Source organism: Triticum aestivum, chromosome 2D (assembly GCF_018294505.1).
Source record: "Triticum aestivum cultivar Chinese Spring chromosome 2D, IWGSC CS RefSeq v2.1, whole genome shotgun sequence".
Taxonomy (NCBI): domain Eukaryota; kingdom Viridiplantae; phylum Streptophyta; class Magnoliopsida; order Poales; family Poaceae; genus Triticum; species Triticum aestivum.
In genome coordinates, this window is record NC_057799.1 from 205159294 (window position 1) to 205178574 (window position 19281).

A 19281-nucleotide genomic window follows, 5' to 3' on the forward strand; every position below is an offset into this window, starting at 1 on the left:
TGTGACACTGATGAATATATTCATAAGCCCAACCAACACAATCTTGAATCACTCTGCTCTTTAGAAATCCATATTGATTAATGTGCACCATCTTGAGAATCACTTTTTGCAGTCTATTAGCCAGCAGCTTTGTAATGATTTTGAGCACTCCATTTAGAAGTGAGATTGGTCTAAAATCATTAGGAGATACTGGCACTTCCTTTTTGGTATCAGAGTGATAAATGAAGTGTTTATACTCTCAAGGTTTACATTACCAGCATGAAAGGCCATAATAAGATCAGAAATGTCCTCTTTGATAATATCCCAACAGGCTTTAAGAAACTCATTATTAAATCCATCAGGACCTGGTGATTTTTCTGTGGGCAAGTTCTTAACCACCTCATCAATTTCCTCCTAAAAAAGGTTTCTCAAGATCTTTAAATAGTTGAGGATCCACTCTGTGCTCATACAAGTCATTTAAGTCAAAGTGCATGGTATGGCCATTGGATTGTCCTAATATTTTCTTAAAAGCCTCCCATAGAATGACTATCATTGAAGTTGAGTAAGGCTCAAAACCCGACCACGGCAGAAGATAGAGAGAGCATGAAAGTCATTCACTATGCCTCAGCCATAGGTTTAATAAAGTATGCCATTCTGTATACCAGACCTATTGTGTACCTTGCCATGAGTTTGGCAAGAGGGTACAATAGTGATCCAGGAGTAGATCACTGGACAACGGTCAGAATTATCCTTAGGTACCTAAAGAGCACTAAGGAAATGTTTCTTAGTTATGGAGGTGATAAAGAGTTCGTCGTAAAGAGTTACCTCGATGCAAGCTTTGACAATGATATAAATGACTCTAAGTCTCAATCTAGATACATATTGAACATGGGAGCAATTAGCTAGAGTAGCTCCATGGAGAGCATTGTAGACATAGAAATTTGCAAAATACGTACAGATCTGAATGTGGCAGACCCGTTGACTAAACTTCTCTCACAATTAAAACATGATCACACCTTATTACTCTTTGGGTGTTAATCACATGGCGGTGTGAACTAGATTATTGACTCTAGTAAACCCTTTGGGTGTTGGTCACATGGCGATGTGAACTATGGGTGATAATCACATGGTGATGTGAACTATTCATGTTAAATCACATGACGATGTGAACTAGATTATTGACTCTAGTGCAAGTGGGAGAGTGAAGGAAATATGCCCTAGAGGCAATACTAACGTTGTTAATATATATTTCCTTGTATCATGATAAATGTGTATTATTCATGCTAGAATTGTATTAACCAGAAACTTGATACATGTGTGGATACATAGACAAAACACCGTGTCCCTAGTAAGCCTCTACTAGACTAGCTCGTTTATTAAAGATGGTTAAGTTTCCTAACCATAGACATGTGTTGTCATTTGATGAACGGGATCATATCATTAGGGGAATGATGTGATGGACAAGACCCACCCGTTAGCTTAGCATATTGATCGTTCAGTTTCATTGCTATTGCTTTCTTCATGTCAAATACATATTCCTTTGACTATGAGATTATGCAACCCCCAGATACCGGAGGAATACCCGTGTGCTATCAAACGTCACAACTTAACTAGGTGATCATAAAGATGCTCTACAGGTATCTCCGAAGGTGCTTGTTGGGTTGGCATAGATCGAGATTAGGATTTGTCACTCCCAGTATCGAAGAGGTATCTCTGGGCCCTCTCGGTAATACACATCATGATAAGCCTTGCAAGCAATGTGACTAATGAGTTAGTTGCAGGATGATGTATTACAGAACGAGTAAAGAGACTTGATGGTAACAAGATTAAACTAGGTATGAAGATACCGACGATCGAATCTCGGGCAAGTAACATACCGATGACAAAGGGAATGACGTATGTTGTCATTACGGTTTGATCGATAAAGATCTTTGTAGAATATGTAGGAACCAATATGAGCATATAGGTTCCATTGTTGGTTATTGACTGGAGATGTGTCTTGGTCATGTCCACATAGTTCTCGAACCCGCAGGGTCCGCACGCTTAACATTCAATGACGATTTGTATTATGAGTTATGTGTTTTGGTGACCGGATGTTGTTCGGAGTCCCGGATGATATCACAGACATTACGAGGAGTCTCAAAATGGTCGAGAGGTAAAGATTGATATATTGGATGATAGTATTCGGACACCGGAAGTGTTTCGGAATGTATCGGGTACGTATCGGAGTACCGGGGGGTTACCGGAACCCCCCGGGGGAAGATATGGGCCATAGGAGGGAGTCAAGGCAGCCCACAGGGGGTGGCGCGCGCCCTCCTAAGGGAGGAGTCCGAATTGGACTAGGGGAGGGGTCGGAGCCCCCCCCTTTCCTTCTCCTTCTCCCTCTCCTTCCCCCTTTCCCTCTCCGATAAAAGGAAGGGGGCGAATTGGACTAGGAGCCCAAGTGGAACTCCTCCCACTTGGGGCGCCCCTAGGCCGGCCTCCTCCTCTCTCCCTCCTTTATATAAGGGGGCGGGGGGCGCCTCTAAGACACACCAATTGTTCCAAGCCATGTGCGGCGCCCCCCTCCACAGTTTACTCCTCCGGTCATATTATCGTAGTGCTTAGGCGAAGCCCTGCGCGGATCACTTCACCATCACCGTCACCATGTCGTCGTGCTGACGGAACTCTCCCTCGACACTTTTCTTGATCAAGAGTTCGAGGGACGTCATCGAGATGAACATGTGCTGAACTCGGAGGTGCCGTATGTTCGGTACTTGATAGGTTGAATCGCGAAGATGTTCGACTACATCAACCGCGTTAAACTAACGGTTCCACTTTCGGTCTATGAGGGTACATGGACACACTCTCCCCCTCTCATTGCTATGCATCTCCTAGATAGATCTTGTGTGATCGTAGGATTTTTTTGAAATTGCATGCTACGTTCCCCAGCAGTGGCATCCGAGCCAGGTCTACGCGTAGATGATATGCACGAGTAGAACACGAAGAGTTGTGGGCGATGATAGTCATACTGCTTACCACCAACGTCTTATTTTGATTCGGCGGCATTGTTGGATGAAGCGGCCCGGACCAACCTTACATGACCACGTTCATGAGACCGGTTCCATCGACAGACATGCAACTTGTTTTGCATAAAGGTGGCTAGCGGGTGCCTGTTTCTCCATCTTTAGTAGAATCGAATTTGACTATGGCCGGTCCTTATTGAAGGTTAAAATAGCAAACTTGACGAAACACCGTTGTGGTTTTGATGCGTAGGTAAGAACGGTTCTTACTAGAAGCCCGTAGCAGCCACGTAAAACTTGCAACAACAAAGTAGAGGACGTCTAACTTGTTTTTGCAGGGCATGTTGTGATGTGATATGGTCAAGACATGATGTGATATACGTTGTTGTATGAGATGATCATGTTTTGTAAAATTTATCGGCAACTGGCAGGAGCCTTATTGTTGTCTCTTTATTGTGTGAAATGTAAACACCATGTATTGCTTTACTTTATCATTATGCATTAGCGATAGTTGTAGAAGCAATAGTTGGCGAGACGACCACGACGCTACGATGGAGATCAAGGTGTCAAGCCAGTGACGATGGAGATCATGATGGTGCTTTGGAGATGCAGATCAAAGGCACAAGATGATGATGGCCATATCATGTCGCATATTTTGATTGCATGTGATGTTTATCTTTTATGCATCTTATTTTGCTTAGTACGGCGGTAGCATTATAAGATGATCCCTTACTAAAATTTCAAGGTATGAGTGTTCTCCCTGAGTATGCACCATTGCGACAGTTCATCGTGCTGATACACCACGTGATGATCGGGTGTGATAGGTTGTACGTTCACATACAACGGGTGCAAGACAGTTTTGCACATGCGGAATACTCAGGTTAAACTTGACGAGCCTAGCATGTACAGACATGGCCTCGGAACACTGGAGACTGAAAGGTCGAACGTGAATCATATAGTAGATTTGATCAACATAGAGATGTTCACCATTGAAGACTACTCCATCTCACGTGATGATCGGACATGGTTTAGTTGATTTGGATCACATGATCATTTAGATGACTCGAGGGATGTCTATCTATGTGGGAGTTCTAAAGTAATATGATTAATTGAACTTATTTATCATGAACTTAGTCCTGATAGTATTTGCATATCTATGTTGTAGATCAATAGCTCGCGTATAGCTCCCCTGTTTTACTTTTGATATGTTCCTAGAGAAAACTAAGTTGAAAGATGATAGTAGCAATGATGTGGACTGGGTCCATGATCTGAGGATTATCCTCATTGTTGCACAGAAGAATTATGTCCTTGATGCACCGCTAGGTGACAGACCTATTGCAGGAGCAGATGCAGACATTATGAACGTTTGGCAAGCTCGATATGATGACTATTTGATAGTTTAGTGCGCCATGCTTTACGGCTTAGAACCGGGACTTCAAAAATGTTTTGAACGCCATGGAGCATATGAGATGTTCCAAGAAGCTGAAAATGATATTTCAAACTCATGCCTATGTTAAGATGTACGAGACCTCTGACAAGTACTTTGCCTACAAGATGGAGGAGAATAGCTCAGCTAGTGAGCATGTGCTCAGAATGTCTGGGTACTACAATCGCTTGAATCAAGTGGGAGTTAATCTTCCATATAAGATAGTGATTGACATAGTCCTCTAGTCACTATCACCAAGTTACTAGAACTTCGTGATGAACTATAATATGCAAGGGATGACGAAAACGATTCCCAAGCTCTTCGCGATGCTGAAATCAGCGAAGGTAGAAATCAAGAAATAGCATCAAGTGTTGATAGTTAAACAAGACCACTAGTTTCAAGTAAAAGGGCAAGGGAAAGAAAGGGAAACTTCAAAAGGAATGGCAAGAAAGTTTCCACTCCCATGAAGAAGCCCAAAGCTAGACCCAAGCCTGAAACTGAGTGCTTCTACTGCAAAGGAAATGGTCACTAGAAGTGGAACTGCCCTGGATACTTGGTGGATAAGAAGGATGGCAAAGTGAACAAAGTTATATTTGATATACATGTTATTGATGTGTACTTTACTAGTGTTTATAGGAACCCCTCGGTATTTGATACTGGTTCAGTTGCTAAGAGTAGTAACTAGAAACAGGAGCTGCAAAATAAACAGAGACTAGTTAAGGACGAGGTGACGATGTGTGTTGGAAGTAATTCCAAGGTTGATACGATCACCATTGCACACTCCCTCTACCTTTGGGATTAGAATTAAACCTAAATAAAATTTATTTGGTGTTTGCATAGAGCATTAATATGATTAGATCATGTTTATTGCAATATGGTTATTCATTTAAAGTCAGAGAATAATATTTGTTCTGTTTATATGAATAAAACCTTCTATTGTCATACACGTGAATGGTTTGTTGAATCTCGATCGTGGTGATGCACATATTCATAATATTGATGCCAAAAGATGCAAAGTTGATAATGATAGTGCAACATATTTGTGGCACTGCCGTTTAGGTCATATTGGTGTAAAGCGCATGAAGAAACTCCATGCGGATAGACTTTTGGAATCACTTGATAATGAATCATTTGATGCTTGCGAACCATGCCTCATGGGCAAGATGACTAAGACTCCATTCTCCGGAACAATGGAGCGAGCTAATGACTTACTGGAAATAATACATACCGATGTATGCGGTCCAATGAGTGTTGAGGCACGCGGCGGGTATCATTATTTTCTGACCTTCACGGACGATTTGAGCAGATATGGGTATATCTACTTAATGAAACACAAGTCTGAAACATTTGAAAAGTTCAAAGAATTTTAGAGTGAAGTGGATAATCATCATTACAAGAAAATAAAGTTTCTACGATCTGATCGCAGAGGCGAATATTTGAGTTACGAGTTTGGCCTTCATTTAAAACAATGTGGAATAGTTTCACAACTCACGCCATCTGGAACACCACAGCGTAATGGTGTGTCCGAATGTCGTAACCATACTTTATTAGATATGGTGCGATCTATGAGGTCTCTTACCGATCTACCACTATCATTTTTGGGTTATGCATTAGAGACAGCTGCATTCACGTTAAATAGGGCATCGTCCAAATCCGTTGAGACGACACCATAAGAAGTGTGGTTTGGCAAGAAACCTAAGCTATTGTTTCTTAAAGTTCGGGGTTGCGATGCTTATGTGAAAAAGCTTCAGCCTGATAAGCTCTAACCCAAATCGGAGAAGTATGTCTTCATAGGATACCCAAAAGAAACTGTTGGGTACACCTTCTATCACAGATCCGAAGGCAAGATCTTTGTTGCTAAGAATGGATCCTTTCTAGAGAAGGAGTTTCTCTCGAAAGAAGTGAGTGGGAGGAAAGTAGAACTTGATGAGGTAATTGTACCTTCTCTCGAATTGGAAAGTGGCACATCAGTGAAGTCCATTCCCATGATGCCTACATGAACTAGAGAGGAAGCTAATGATGATGATCATGAAACTTCAGATCAAGTTACTACCAAACCTCGTAGGTCAACCGGAGCATGTTCGACACCAGAGTGGTACGGTAATCCTATTCTGGAGGTCATGTTACTAGACCATGACGAACCTACGAACTATGAAGAAGCTATGATGAGCCCAGATTCCGACAGATGGCTTGAGGCCATGAAATCTGAGATAGGATCCATGTATGAGAACAAAGTGTGGACTTTGGTGGACTTGCCCGATGATCGGCGAGCCATTGAGAATAAATGGATCTTCAAGAGGAAGACGGACGCTGATAGTAGTGTCACTATCTACAAAGCTCGACTTGTTGAAAAAGGTTTTTGACAAGTTCAAGGTGTTGACTATGATGAGATTTTCTCACTCGTATCGATGCTTAAAGTCTATCCGAATCATGTTAGCAATTGCCGCATTTTATGAAATCTGGCAAATGGATGTCAAAACTCCATTCCTTAATAGATTTATTAAAGAAGAGTTGTATATGATGCAACCAGAAGGTTTTGTCAATCCTAAAGGTGCTAACAAAGTGTGCAAGCTCCAGCGATCCATCTATGGACTGGTGCAAGCATCTCGGAGTTGGAATATACGCTTTGATGAGTTGATCAAAGCATGTAATTTTATACAGACTTGCGGTGAAGCCTGTATTTACAAGAAAGTGAGTGGGAGTGCTACAACATTTCTGATAAGTATATGTGAATGACATCTTGTTGATCGAAAATGGTGTAGAATTTTTTGGAAAGCATAAAGGAGTGTTTGAAAGGAGTTTTTCAAAGAAAGACCTCGGTGAAGCTGCTTACATATTGGGCATCAAGATCTATAGAGATAGATCACGACGCTTGATAAGACTTTTAATGAGTACATACCTTGATAAGATTTTGAAGGAGTTCAAAATGGATCAGTCAAAGAAGGAGTTCTTGCCTGACTTGTAAGGTATGAAGTTGAGTAAGGCTCAAAACCCGACCACGGTAGAAGATAGAGAGAGAATGAAAGTCATTCACTATGCCTCGGCCATAGGTTCAATAAAGTATGCCATTCTGTATACCAGACCTATTGTGTACCTTGCCATGAGTTTGGCAAGAGGGTATAATAGTGATCCAGGAGTAGATCACTGGACAACGGTCAGAATTATCCTTAGGTACCTAAAGAGCACTAAGGAAATGTTTCTCAGTTATGGAGGTGATAAAGAGTTCGTCGTAAAGAGTTACCTCGATGCAAGCTTTGACAGTGATATAAATGACTCTAAGTCTCAATCTAGATACATATTGAACGTGGGAGCAATTAGCTAGAGTAGCTCCATGGAGAGCATTGTAGACATAGAAATTTGCAAAATACGTACAGATCTGAATGTGGCAGACCCGTTGACTAAACTTCTCTCACAATTAAAACATGATCACACCTTATTACTCTTTGGGTGTTAATCACATGGCGGTGTGAACTAGATTATTGACTCTAGTAAACCCTTTGGGTGTTGGTCACATGGCGATGTGAACTATGGGTGATAATCACATGGTGATGTGAACTATTCATGTTAAATCACATGACGATGTGAACTAGATTATTGACTCTAGTGCAAGTGGGAGAGTGAAGGAAATATGCCCTAGAGGCAATACTAAAGTTGTTAATATATATTTCCTTATATCATGATAAATGTTTATTATTCATGCTAGAATTGTATTAACCAGAAACTTGATACATGTGTGGATACATAGAAAAAACACCATGTCCTAGTAAGCCTCTACTGGACTAGCTCGTTCATCAAAGATGGTTAAGTTTCCTAACCGTAGACATGTGTTGTCATTTGATGAACAGGATCACATCATTAGGAGAATGATGTGATGGACAAGACCCACCCGTTAGCTTAGCATATTGATCGTTCAGTTTTATTGCTATTGCTTTCTTCATGTCAAATACATATTCCTTTGACTATGAGATTATGCAACTCCCGGATAGCGGAGGAATACCTTGTGTGCTATCAAACGTCACAACGTAACTGAGTGATCATAAAGATGATCTACAGGTATCTCCTAAGGTGTTTGTTGGGTTGGCATAGATCACTACTGCAGGATGCTGCTAACGCAACACTACGATGAGAGACCCTTCGACGAAACTGTGTGCAATGCAATAATTGCAAACGGTGGTGTAAAAAACCCGTAAAAAAGGTGCAAAACGTTTGTGATGACGGATGCATCAAACACGGTTCAGATTTTGGTTGCGTGTGCGATTCAGGGCATATGGTTCAGTTAAATTAACTGTTTGCGATGAGGAGGAACAAAAGAAATGGGCTGCTAGATGAAGGTGTGTGCGATATGTAGCATACGCTTCACTCGGATGAACTGTTTGTGATTAGGCAACACAAAAGAAACGGTCAGCCAAATCAAGGTGTGTGCGATATACGGCATGCGGTTCACTTGGATGAACTGTTTGCGTTGAGACAAGAGAACAGAAACGGTTCAATATAACAAGATGTGTGTGACACGCGGCAAACAGGTCTGTAATCAGAAATGTGTGCGAAGACCGATAATAACACAAACGATTGCTTCTAATAAGATGTATGTGATATGCTCTGTCTACACAACATCTATTGGCCATTGGGGCACGGGCGGTCATCCAGATACGCCATAAGGATGCGAAGAGGCATCCTATATCAGCAAGGACTAGCTGTTCCACCAGTGGCTCATGTAAGAGAACTCTCAAGTTAAGTGTGCTCAGGCTGGAGCAGCCATCAGATGGGTGACTGGATGGGAAGTTGTATTGATGTTAAATTAACTGATAGGATGGGTCATATCTGTCAAATTAAATGGCTGATATGACCCATCCCATGAGTTAATTTAACCTCGAGGTCCTTATTTTTTATTTTTTTTTATTTTTAACACATGTTAAAGAAGGTCTACCGCATTACTTTTTGACAATGTGCGATACATGGCATACAGTTGATCCATCGGACTTGTTTGTGATGGAATAAGCCGTGTGTGTTGTGGACAAACGCTTGCTAGTGTACAACCGTTTTGTGATTGATGAATTCATCACCGATGGTTTCCCTAGTGTGGTCAGTGTTCATCTCATCATCATCTACTTCTTGTGCTAGCTCGATGTTTCTTATATGCTAGGTTTCCATTAATTGATGGTGTTTTATGAACACGCCACTGTTTCCCGCCATTTCCTGACCTGTTTCCCGCCACCCAGCGATATTGCGCATAAACCTAGGTGGCGTGTGACGCACGGAGGCGACAAGTGCAGCCTGTAACACATCCACCTTTTCCAAGCATGCCAACCCACCAAAGCGCCGCCTCTGCCATCAACCTCGTCGACGAGGAAAACGAGTAGGCGCCACAGCCCGTCGAGGCCGAGGCGCTCCCTGACAACGCGATGAACGACGCCGTGATGCACGTCATCACCAGGGTTGAGCAGACCCTTGGCGCATGGCGCTTGAGCGCCGGGATCAAGATAGGCATGTCAGCACCGAGAGGCTGCAGCTCGCCGCACAACATGATCAATGGCGCGCCGCAGAGCAAGCTAGGCGCGTCCGCGCCGATAGGGTGCGGCTCACTGCACAGCAAGACCATTGGAGCACCGCAGAGCGAGAGGCGCGGCGCGCCACACAGCAAGAGCGGATCCATCGGCGCTTGCCTGCTGTCGACACGGTCGGAGCTGGGACACGCCCCGTCAGTAGCCCCATTCCTCGCCAAGAGTGGGCAGAGGCCCTCTGCGGCGTACTTGCACAAGAGCCAGGTCGCGCCGTACTTGCACCGGACGCCCGCCGTGCCGTTCGCATGGGTCACGCCGTTTGCCTTGTCCGCGGCCCGCTCGATGTCAACGCGCTGGTCGATAGGCTCGACCGCCTCCTTGGCCCAGGTGTCCACCTGGGCACAATAGAGGAACATGGCCGACGCATCCTCGAGCTGGTGATCTCCGATGAAATAGCCAACTTGGAGCTCGAGATCGTGCTCCAGATGTACCGCGAGCGTGTCGACCGCTTGGACAACGCCTACACGAGTTCAGGCAGAGCCAAGAGCTACCATAGGCAAGGGCTGCTGGTCATGGTCTTATGGACGCATTTTATTTTGTTGAGTCGTTTCGACGTGGATAGCTATGTATTCACAGCAATCATAGTATTGCTCTGTTTATTGCTCTTATATGTTCTGTTTCAATGTGTGTGTATACGCTTTCCATTCTGTATATGTGGATGATAACAGCTAGATTCAAATTAGTGTACAAAAACATATAGAAAATGAAATTCATAATATATATATATTAATTGTTCATTAGTTCATCAAAGAATATATATATAATATCATCACATATACGTGATGATACTTAACTACTAGGTACAATGCATAAAATTGAAAACGAACAATACTAAAACTAATAATCCCTCCTGGGGCCAGTATTCCGGCAGCCCCACGCCAGCAGCTCCCTGGAGCGCGGCGTCTTCCCAGTGTGGAGGCAGTACTCCGCCTCCTCCGCCTCGCAGCGCTTGGCGTAACAATTTGCCTCTTGCTGGCGGACGAGCGCGAACAATCTTGCCATTTTGTTGTGCGTTGATGTCTACTATGCAACCTTCTCCTTGTAGACGTTGTTGGGCCTCCAAGTGCAGAGGTTTGTAGGACAGTAGCAAGTTTCCCTCAAGTGGATGACCTAAGGTTTATCAATCCGTGGGAGGCGTAGGATGAAGATGGTCTCTCTCAAGCAACCCTGCAACCAAATAACAAAGAGTCTCTTGTGTCTCCAACACACCCAATACAATGATAAATTGTATAGGTGCACTAGTTCGGCGAAGAGATGGTGATACAAGTGCAATATGGATGGTAGATATAGGTTTCTGTAATCTGAAAATATAAAAACAGCAAGGTAACTAATGATAAAAGTGAGCACAAACGGTATTGCAATGCTAGGAAACAAGGCCTAGGGTTCACACTTTCATTAGTGAAAGTTCTCTCAACAATAATAACATAATTGGATCATATAACTATCCCTCAACATGCAAAAAAGAGTCACTCCAAAGTCACTAATAGCGGAGAACAAACGAAGAGATTATGGTAGGGTACGAAACCACCTCAAAGTTATTCTTTCCAATCAATCCATTGGGCTATTCCTATAAGTGTCACAAACAGCCCTAGAGTTCATACTAGAATAACACCTTAAGACACAAATCAACCAAAACCCTAATGTCACCTAGATACTCCAATGTCACCTCAAGTATCCGTGGGTATGATTATACGATATGCATCACACAATCTCAAATTCATCTATTCAACCAACACATAGAACCTCAAAGAGTGCCCCAAAGTTTCTACCGGAGAATCACGACAAAAACGTGTGCCAACCCCTATGCATAGGTTCATGGGCGGAACCCGCAAGTTGATCACCAAAACATACATCAAGTGAGTCACGTGATATCCCATTGTCACCACAGATACGCACGGCAAGACATACATCAAGTGTTCTCAGATCATTAAAGACTCAATCCGATAAGATTACTTCAAAGGGAAAACTCAATCCATTACAAGAGAGTAGAGGGGGAGAGGCAACATAAGATCCAACTATAATAGCAAAGCTCACGATACATCAAGATCGTGCCAAATCAAGAACACGAGAGAGAGAGAGAGAGAGATCAAACACATAGCTACTGGTACATACCCTCAGCCCCGAGGGTGAACTACTCCCTCCTCGTCATGGAGAGCACCGGGATGATGAAGATGGCCACCGGTGAGGGTTCCCCCCTCCGGCAGGGTGCCGAAACACGGTCCCGATTGGTTTTTTGTGGCTACAGAGGCTTGCGGCGGCGAAACTCCCGATCTATCCTGTTCCTCGATCGTTTTAGGGTATATGGATATATATATATATATATATATATATATATATATATATATATATGCGGAAGAAGTATGTCAGGGGAGCCACGAGGGGCCCACGAGGGTGGAGGGTGCGCCCAGGGGGGTGGGCGCGCCCCCCTGCCTCGTGCCTTCCTCGTTGCTTCCTTGACGTGGACTCCAAGTCCCCCGGGTTGCTTTCCTTCCAAAAATAACTTCTCCAGAAGGTTTCATTCCGTTTCGACTCCGTTTGATATTCCTTTTCTTCGAACTAAAACAAGGGAAAAAACAGGAACTGACACTGGGCTCTGGGTCAATAGGTTAGTCCCAAAAATAATATAAAAGTGCATAGTAAAGCCCATAAAACATCCAAGATGGATAATATAATAGCATGGAACAATCAAAAATTATAGTTACGTTGGAGACGTATCAGCATCCCCAAGCTTAATTCCTGCTCGTCCTCGAGTAGGTAAATGATAAAAATAGAATTTTTGATGTGGAATGCTACTTGGCATAATTTCAATGTAATTCTTCTTAATTGTGGCATGAATATTCAGATCCATAAGATTCAATATAAAAGTTCATATTGACATAAAAATAATAATACTTCAAGCATACTAACTAAGCAATTATGTCCTCTCAAAATAACATGGCCAAAGAAAGTCATCCCTACAAAATCATATAGTCTGGCTATGCTCTATCTTCACCACACAAAATATTTAAATCATGCACAACCTCGATGACAAGCCAAACAATTGTTTCATAATTTTGACGTTCTCAAACTTTTTCAATCTTCACGCAATACATGAGCGTGAGCCATGGACATAGCACTATATGTGGAATAGAATGGTGGTTGTGGAGATGACAAAAAGGAGAAGATAATCTCACATCAACTAGGTGTATCAACGGGCTATGGAGATGCCCATCAATAGATATCAATGTGAATGAGTAGGGATTGCCATGCAACGGATGCACTAGAGCTATAAGTATATGAAAGCTCAACAAAAGAAACTAAGTGGGTGTGCATCCAACTCGCTTGCTCACGAAGACCTAGGGCATTTTGAGGAAGCCCATCATTGGAATATACAAGCCAAGTTCTATAATGAAAAATTCCCACTAGTATATGAAAGTGACAACATAAGAGACTCTCTATCATGAAGATCATGGTGCTACTTTGAAGCACAAGTGTGGTAAAAGGATAGTAGCATTGCCCCTTCTCTCTTTTTCTCTCATTTTTTTTATTTGGTCCTTTTTCTCTTTTTTTATGGCCTCTTTTATTTATTTTCTTTTTTATTTTTCGTCCGGAGTCTCATCCCGACTTGTGGGGGAATCATAGTCTCCATCATCCTTTCCTCACTTGGGACAATGCTCTAATAATGATGATCATCACACTTTTATTTAGTTACAACTCAAGAATTACAACTCAATACTTAGAACAAGATATGACTCTATATGAATGCCTCCGGCGGTGTACCGGGATATGCAATGAATCAAGAGTGACATTTATGAAAGAATTATGAACGATGGCTTTGCCACAAATACGATGTCAACTACATGATCATGCAAAGCAATATGACAATGATGGAGCGTGTCATAATAAACGGATGGAAAGTTGCATGGAAATATATCTCGGAATGGCTATGGAAATGCCATGATAGGTAGGTATGGTGGCTGTTTTGAGGAAGGTTTATGGTGGGTGTATGATACCGGCGAAAAGTGCGCGGTATTAGAGAGGCTAGCAATGGTGGAAGGAAGAAGAGTGCGTATGATCCATGGACTCAACATTAGTCATAAAGAACTCATATACTTATTGCAAAAATCTACAAGTTATCAAAGCAAAGTATTACGCGCATGCTCCTAGGGGGATAGATTGGTAGGAAAAGACCATCGCTCGTCCCCGACCGCCACTCATAAGGAGGACAATCAATAAATAAATTATGCTCCGACTTCATCACATAACGGTTCACCATACGTGCATGCTAGGGGAATCACAAAATTTAACACAAGTATCTCTCAAATTCACAACTACTCAACTAGCATGACTCTAATATCACCATCTCCATGTCTCAAAACAATCATCAAGCATCAAACTTCTCTTAGTATTCAACACACTCATAAGAAAGTTTTTACTAATCTTGAATACCAAGCATATTAGCATTATTTAAGCAAATTACCATGCTATTTAAGACTCTCAAAATAATCTAAGTGAAGCATGAGAGATCAATAGTTTCTATAAAACAAATCCACTACCATGCTCTAAAAGATATAAGTGAAGTACTAGAGCAAACACCAAACTACTCCAAAAGATATGAGTGAAGATCAATGAGTAGTTGTATAATTATGCAACTTGTGAAGACTCTCTAACATTTAAGAATTTCAGATCTTGGTATTTTATTCATACAGCAAGCAAGGCTAAAGAAAATAAAATGACGCTCCAAACAAAACACATATCATGTGGTGAATAAAAATATAGCTCCAAGTAAAGTTACCGATGAACGAAGACGAAAGAGGGGATGCCTTCCGGGGCATCCCCAAGCTTAGATGCTTGGTTATCCTTGAATATTACCTTGGTGTGCCTTGGGCATCCCCAAGCTTAGGCTCTTGCCACTCCTTATTCCATAGTCCATCGAATCATTACCCAAAACTTGAAAACTTCACAACACAAAACTTAACAAAAAACTCGTAAGCTCCGTTAGCGAAAGAAAACAAAACACCACTTCAAGGTAATGTAATGAACTCATTCTTTATTTATATTGGTGTTAAGCCTACTGCATTCCAACTTGTCTATGGTTTATAAACTATTTTACTAGCCATAGATTCATCAAAATAAGCAAACAACACACGAAAAACAGAATCTGTCAAAAATAGAACAGTCTGTAGTAATCTGTAACTAACGCAAACTTATGGAACTCGAAAAAATCTAAAATAAATTGGTGGACCTGAGGAATTTGTCTAGTAATCATCTTCAAAAAGAATCAACTAAATAGCACTCTCCAGTAAAAAGTTTAAGCTAATCTCGTGAGCGCTAAAGTTTCTGTTTTTTTACAGCATGATCATAAAGACTTCACCCAAGTCTTCCCAAAGGTTCTACTTGGCACAAACACTAATTAAAACATAAAAACACATCTAAACAGAAGCTAGATGGATTATTTATTCCTAAACATAACCAAAAAGCAAGAAACTAAAATAAAATTGGGTTGCCTCCCAACAAGCGCTATCGTTTAACGCCCCTAGCTAGGCATGATGATTTCAATGATGCTCATAAAAGACATAAGAACTGAAACTTAAAGAGAGCATCATGAAGAATATGACTAGAACATTTAAGTCTAACCCACTTCCTATGCATAGGGATTTTATGAGCAAACAACTTATGGGAACAATAATCAACTAGCATAGGAAAGCAAAACAAGCATAACTTCAAAACTTTAAGCACATAGAGAGGAAACTTGATATTATTGCAATTCCTACAAGCGTACATTCCTCCCTCATAATAATTTTCAGTAGCATCATGAATTAATCCAACAATATAACCAGCACCTAAAGCATTCTTTTCATGATCTACTTGCATAGAGATTTTACTACTCTCCACATAAGCAAATTTATTCTCATCAACAATAGTGGGAGCAAACTCAACAAAATAACTATCATGTGATTGAAACTTAAGATCAAGATGACAAGTTTCATGGTTATCGTTATTCTTTAAAGCATACGTGTCATCACAATAATCATCATAGATAGGAGGCATGCTTTCATCATAGTAAATTTGCTCATCAAAGCTTGGGGGACAAAAAATATCATCTTCATCAAACATAGCTTCCCCAAGCTTGTGGCTTTGCATATCATTAGCAACATGGATATTCAAAGAATTCATACTAACAACATTGCAATCATGCTCATCATTCAAAGATTTAGTGCCAAACATTTTAATGAATTCTTCTTCTAACAACTTGGCACAATTTTCCTTTCCATCACACTCACGAAAGATATTAAAAATATGAAGCATATAAGGCAAACTCAATTCCATTTTTTTGTCGTTTTCTTTTATAGACTAAACTAGTGATAAAACAAGAAACTAAAAGATTCGATTGCAAGATCTAAAGATGTACCTTCAAGCACTCACCTCCCCGGCAACGGCGCCAGAAAAGAGCTTGATGTCTACCACGCAACCTTCTCCTTGTAGACGTTGTTGGGCCTCCAAGTGCAGAGGTTTGTAGGACAGTAGCAAGTTTCCCTCAAGTGGATGACCTAAGGTTTATCAATCCGTGGGAGGCGTAGGATGAAGATGGTCTCTCTCAAGCAACCCTGCAACCAAATAACAAAGAGTCTCTTGTGTCCCCAACACACCCAATACAATGATAAATTGTATAGGTGCACTAGTTCGGCGAAGAGATGGTGATACAAGTGCAATATGGATGGTAGATATAGGTTTTTGTAATATGAAAATATAAAAACAGCAAGGTAACTAATGATAAAAGTGAGCACAAACGGTATTGCAATGCTAGGAAACAAGGCCTAGGGTTCACACTTTCACTAGTGCAAGTTCTCTCAACAATAATAACATAATTGGATCATATAACTATCCCTCAACATGCAAGAAAGAGTCACTCCAAAGTCACTAATAGCGGAGAACAAACGAAGAGATTATGGTAGGGTACGAAACCACCTCAAAGTTATTCTTTCCAATCAATCCATTGGGCTATTCCTATAAGTGTCACAAACAGCCCTAGAGTTCGTACTAGAATAATACCTTAAGACACAAATCAACCAAAACCCTAATGTCACTTAGATACTCCAATGTCACCTCAAGTATCCGTGGGTATGATTATATGGTATGCATCACACAATCTCAGATTCATCTATTCAACCAACACATAGAACCTCAAAGAGTGCCCCAAAGTTTCTACCGGAGAATCACGACGAAAACGTGTGCCAACCCCTATGCATAGGTTCATGGGCGGAACCCGCAAGTTGATCACCAAAACATACATCAAGTGAGTCACGTGATATCCCATTGTCACCATAGATACGCACGGCAAGACATACATCAAGTGTTCTCAAATCATTAAAGACTCAATTCGATAAGATTACTTCAAAGGGAAAACTCAATCCATTACTAGAGAGTAGAGGGGGAGAAGCAACATAAGATCCAACTATAATAGCAAAGCTCGCGATACATCAAGATCGTGCCAAATCAAGAACACGAGAGAGATCAAACACATAGCTACTGGTACATACCCTCAGCCCCGAGGGTGAACTACTCCCTCCTCATCATGGAGAGCGCCGGGATGATGAAGATGGCCACCGGTGAGGGTTCCCCCCTCCGGTAGGGTGCCGGAACAGGGTCCCGATTGGTTTTTGGTGGCTACAGAGGCTTGCGGCGGCGGAACTCCCGATCTATTCTATTCCTCGATTGTTTTAGGGTATATGGATATATATAGGCGGAAGAAGTACGTCAGGGGAGCCACGAGGGGCCCACGAGGGTGGAGGGCGCGCCCAGGGGGGTGGGCGCGCCCCCCTGCCTCGTGCCTTCCTCGTTGCTTCCTTGACGTGGACTCCAAGTCCCCCGGGTTGCTTTCCTTCCAAAAATAACTTCTCCAGAAGGTTTCATTCCGTTTCGACTCCGTTTGATATTCCTTTTCTTCGAAACACTGAAACAAGGGAAAAAACAGGAACTGGCACTGGGCTCTGGGTCAATAGGTTAGTCCCAAAAATAATATAAAAGTGCATAGTAAAGCCCATAAAACATCCAAGATGGATAATATAATAGCATGGAACAATCAAAAATTATAGATACGTTGGAGACGTATCATGCGCCCACCGGAGCTCCTCGTCGGTGCCACGCTAGAGCTTATCGGCCCACCTCCATGCAGCGACGAGGCGCCCAGCGCCTTTGTCCTTCCTCGTGAAGTACCCGTCTTCGTACACCTCCTCCGCACGACGACGCGCCTGGCCCCAAAGCTCCGCCGCCTCCTTTTTCCAGGCGCCATCACGGGCTTCATGGGCCGCCTGGTACCTGGCTTCCTCCTCCGCCATCTCCTTCTTGAACGCCACTTGCCTGGCTTTCTCAGCCGGCGGCAGCGACTTCCACAGACAAAGATTGTATTGGCCCCAAAACCAATCCAAAGTTGGGGGGTCCGGCGCAACCTCGTCCGGCGGTGCGTAGGGGTCCTCGTCACTGCTATTCGAGTGAGCGTCCTTGGGGGCGGCGACTCCTCGTCGGCGCGTGGGCTGACCGGCGGTGCCATGGCAGAGATTTGAGAGAGAGAGAGAGGGCGAGCAAGGGGAGGATGTAGATGAGAATGCAGGCGGGACGACGTGAGCAAGGTAGTATTTATTGGCGGCAGGAATCTAGATCGACGGGAACAGTACACACGCCGGTCGCCGGAATTTACGAGTACTGTAGTTTGAATTACACACGATTCCCGCAACAAAATCCGTGTGTGAACATAATAGCTGACGGTTTCCAATACAGAACCGCGTCTGATTAATGAACCCCGCCACTCACCTACCAAACCTCGAGCCACGAGATAGAGTGCCAATCGTGTGGGGGCGGTTGTCTTGCCAGATCTTTACATTTTCTTTTTTGAACAACAGGTATTTACATCGTTTGATGATTTTTTAACTCGCAAACAAGTACACAAAAATATGATTTTTCAAACCGTTATGGTTAGCCGTTGCACGTAGATGTAGTTCAAATTTGAATTACGGTCATTAAATGGCTAGAAAATCACTTAAATGTCTTTAAAAGGTCAAATGACCCCTAGAATTTTCCAAATTTTCACATGACAGTTGTAGTAGTGCACGTTAAATGTAGAAAAATTTTAAAGGCCGTAAGAGGAAGCTATCTCCTATTCGTCATCAAACATGCATTGTTCCCTCTCGGAACCACGAGCCTTCTAGTGAGTTGCTCCGGTTTGTGAGGGGGTGTGTGTCCAAACTTTTGTCAAACAGGCCAATTTTTTTACCACATCATCTTGGTGGCATGACATTACATCAAGCAAGGTTTCATGTTTTTCTGATCAATTTTT